The sequence below is a fragment of the Antrostomus carolinensis genome, unplaced genomic scaffold, assembly GCF_000700745.2.
Source record: "Antrostomus carolinensis isolate BGI_N321 unplaced genomic scaffold, ASM70074v2 scaffold6226, whole genome shotgun sequence".
Lineage (NCBI taxonomy): Eukaryota > Metazoa > Chordata > Aves > Caprimulgiformes > Caprimulgidae > Antrostomus > Antrostomus carolinensis.
This window is the reverse complement of record NW_010319703.1, coordinates 6105-10354: the sequence shown is the minus strand read 5'-3', so window position 1 is coordinate 10354 and position 4250 is coordinate 6105. Positions and strand designations below refer to the sequence as shown.

Genomic DNA, 4250 nt, shown 5'->3' with positions numbered 1-4250 from the left:
AAAGTTTGTGCTGATGTGTTTGGTAGGGTTTTTTTTTTCCCTTTTGTTACCCTTTTACATCCATTATTTTAGGTACATAAGGTTTCACTTACCTACAGTACATATGCATTGTGTTAGGTCCCATGCAAGTGGGAGTAATACCATCAAGCTTTGTAAAATGTCACTCAGATTCTGATTTAGTAAACTGCTTATTTGGTTTAACAGTCAAGTTCCTGGCACACTACACATCCTGATTTCATGTAAGTGCTTAAGCTTATGTTTGTCTTGTTCAGGTGCACAGCCTTGTGTGATGCAAACCAAACTGCTTCACGACTTCCAAATGCAACCATTTGTGAGTGCAAACATAGTTTTAGAGAAATCCACCATTAGTTTTAGAGAAATCCACCATTAGTTTTAGAGAAATCCACCATTAGTTTTAGAGAAATCCACCATTAGTTTTAGAGAAATCCACCATTAGTTTTAGCCTGTAACAAACTGCTCTTCAAATTAAAAGCCTATTCACACAAAGTTATATGTAATGACTGTAGTAATCAGTTTATTACACAGATTAATCATTCTTGAACATACAAGCTCCAGGGGAGCAGCTGGGTCTTTAAATATACACAAGTTTTCTGTCAAATGGATTTTTACCCTTACATCCAGAAAGACCTAAGCAGTTAAAAAACTTAAGTAAAATAAGAGCTATTAGCTATGTATTAACTGAGAAACCACATACAAACCAAAAAAAGTATGAAGGAGGGGAGAGAGTTGAAACAAATCAACATCACTTGATGCACTAATAGCTCCAATCCATTTAAATGTTGACCGGTTAAACTTAGACCTTAAACACAGGATGTGGGTACAGTTTATCTCATTGGTCATAACATTTACCTAAGGTGTAGGTCCTTCAGAATAAAATGAATACAGAAACAGCTTCAAGTTCTTCACCTTGCTTTTCATAACTTATGAGTTTAAAAGGATTCCACTTAAAGTCCTTCACGGATCAGCAACACTGTCCCTAAAAATATGAAATCCACCATAACTCGCCCATTCACATTTTATTACCCAATTTAAATCAACAAGGAATGCTTTTAGGCTCACAAAGTTATGACTGAAGAACCAGCTTTTCACACACACACTTCTCTGCTAGGAGTCAATGTTGGTACGGGGAAATACAGTATTTCTATTTTGTTGTTCCAAGTATGTACAACACGCAGCACTGCTGTATCAGGTAAACATGTGCACAGGGGAAGATGAGGCGTGGGCTCATAGAAAGCAGTCAAATGGAAATCAAAAGGACTTTCTCTTTCAGAGTTCCCCTATCTTTATTTGTAGAGGTTATCCAATAATTTCTTTAATTACATCGCATACTTCTGAGTCCATTCCCGAGCTATTCTGTTGTACCTGTATGTATAAAAAGAGGATTTACTTAACACAGCAGGTGAACAGTATTTCAACTCCAGCACCCCAGTCTACACACGGCAGGAACTTACATTCTCTCATGTATTATCACGAATTTGTAAAATTTAAGAGAAAACTGAAATATCAGGCAAACAGGGGAAACAAGAAAGCTCACAGTACTTCACTGAAGAGAAATAACTAGTCGTGTTTACAACAGGAATACAAGATCTTCGTGATTCAAGCCACGAACCAGAGCTAGCACAGGTCTGCAGGGAAAGTATTGTGAGGAAGCCTTTACCTGTGCTTCCCTCAACCGCTGCATCCCTGGGGAAACTATTACTGCAGGTTTTAATTTTGGCATTCTGAAAAAAATAGGTTAGTGTTTCCCTCCCACCCCGTTCTTCTTTCTTTAGGAAGTTAAGCCTAGTACCTGGTATCTACTAGGCTGCCAAACCCAAACAGGCTTGTTTCATGCCACACACCACATTTGGCTATTTCGATGACTATCAGGACACAGCTATTGGTCAACTAGAGTTTTGAGGTTTTTTTACTCTGAAGGCACAATATGCTCCATATCCCAAGCTACCTGTAGCTTCTGCACCCCAATACCCTTTATAGCCAGAGCCACTGCTAGAGGAAACTCAGGATACTTATGTAAAAGAAAGCAGTTACTGGGATTAGCAGTATTGACAAAAGCTCTTTCTGACATCAGAGGGCAAGTTGTTCTTGTTCTACAGAATTTGTAGCAAAAGCATTAAGACACTTACAGCAAGATTTTTCTTAGTTATGTGCATCAACTAGGTTCTTGTGCTGCAATTTAGTCTGTGGACAGTGTTCTTTAGCTTAAAGAACCTGACAATCCACTCATGAAGGCAAGAGCATTTGTTACTTCACTGTTCTGAGACTATTCACAAAGCAAGTCCAAGTTATGTTTAAGCACAAAATTTATTTCCCTATTTTTTGGAAAAAATAGGAAGAATCCTGCATACATTAAGTGCAGTCAGTCACTGTTAGCTGCGTCTCAAAATACGTACTGCTACTCTTGCAGCTCATTAAAAACAGGATGCATGAATTTCTCTAACACTGCTTCTCAAAAAAGTTAAGACTACTGATCAGATCTCGAAGGGAACAGTTAGGTAGAAAAGTGTTTACAATGGTCATTAAGCTGTTGCTTGTAAAGATAGCAATTTGAATCTTCTCATTAGTGCTAGAGTTCTCACCATTCTTGATGCTGACTTCATAGAAACTTGGAGCCCTTCCACCCCACCTCTGTGCCACTTGTTCTTCCCTTGTGTCGTCAAATGAAGATGAAACGGGGTATTTTTGCTATTTCTTTGCTTGTATGACTCCATCACCAATAGCTAGCATAGAAACATTCTCCCAATAGAGTAACCTGTTCTCCCTCTGCTGGTTATGTAGATTTAAAGCAGGCAGCAAAGGCTCTTAAGAGCTGGTCACATCCAACCTCAGAGCTCCGTATGAAACGGATTTGCATTATTCATATTTTAATTAAATAATGAAAACCTGTAATTAACAGCTACAACACTAATGAAAGACCATTGTGTGGAATGAAAATGCAGTAACAAACCCACAGAAGTACAAGGCCTCTACAGCCTTCACTTCTACTGCCATATGTACCTTTTTCCTACAAGGCAGCGCTGTTAAAATAGCTCTATGCCAGATCCCAGGAAAAAAAATCTCTAAGGAGACCACAGTTAAAGTGAAAACAGGCAAATCAAAGTTCAGTCTTCCAAGAAGCAGGTTCTTTCAGTTCCCCTTTACTATTTAAGTGTGGATTCTGCTGTCAAGAATGTTACATGGTTTTAGCCTTCCATACTCACTTTTCTCTATCTGTTTTGTAGATCCGTGCAATCTCAGGCACTAAAGGATCATCTGGATTGGGATCACACAACAGAGAACAGATGGACAAAAGTACTAGGGAGAGAAAAAGAGATACTGAATTAGAGTTCAAGTGCAGCTAAAAACACCTGTAGAAATTAGCCCACCCACTTTCTTCCCCTTTAGTTTTTAAAATGTCCTGGAGCAGAAATACTGTACTTCAGCCAAGTTACTTGGAGCAGAATTCCTTACCATTTAATTATGCAACTCTGCATGACCACAGGTTCCTAAGTATCACCACCACAACTGGGAACCTCCTGGAACAGGTATATCTGGTAACAGCCTTAAATCACAAGGCAGAAGTGTTCTATCTGAAACCATCCCTGAAAGCCTTCTCAGAAAGCATGCCTACTTTTGCACTTGAAAATCAGTTTTCCCTGAACCAGACAGTGTCATGGTTAATTACTTGCAGAAGCACTAATCAACAGTCAAATGGCAGATAGATCCAACCGAGATGAAGGAAGCATGAGCTGCTCACAGCTACTTAAGAACTATTTTTAAAAAAATGCTAGTCTTGCAGAGAATTAAGAGGCTTTATCCAATTATTTTCTGAGCATAAGGAAGGCTGAGATGAATTAATTGTAGGATAATATTCAAAATGAATCAAGAAAGCATACCTTACTGCACTCATACCAACCACAAAGCCCTGAACTTTAAAGTTTCACTACAAATATATATACCGTATGTATCCCAGAAGCCACATCTCACTCATAAGATGCTGCTCAGTGTAGCATCAACCTTCATCCGTACAAGGAGTCAGGAAACTGCCTGCAAAGCTACAAACAAGTACGTGCATGTTCCTACTTTCACACCAAAGTAAAAGAGATGAGAAGGCAGTTATAGTATCATAGAATCATCAAATGTTGCGAGTTGGAAGGGACCCACAAGGATCATGGAGTCCAACTCCTGTCCCTGCACAGGACAATCCCAACATTCACACCATGTGTCTGAGGGCCTTGGCCAAATGCTTC

General features: G+C 39.1%; 1 long non-coding RNA gene across 1 annotated transcript; it reads right to left on the bottom strand.

The window, feature by feature from the left end:
* Positions 1-508: 508 nt before the first annotated feature.
* LOC104526013 (uncharacterized) lies at positions 509-3300 on the bottom strand. Its single transcript, XR_728025.2, has 2 exons — positions 3222-3300; positions 509-1383 (listed from the first exon to the last, which is right to left on the bottom strand). It is a non-coding gene; the product is annotated as an uncharacterized LOC104526013 (long non-coding RNA).
* Between the last annotated feature and the right edge of the window lie 950 nt (positions 3301-4250).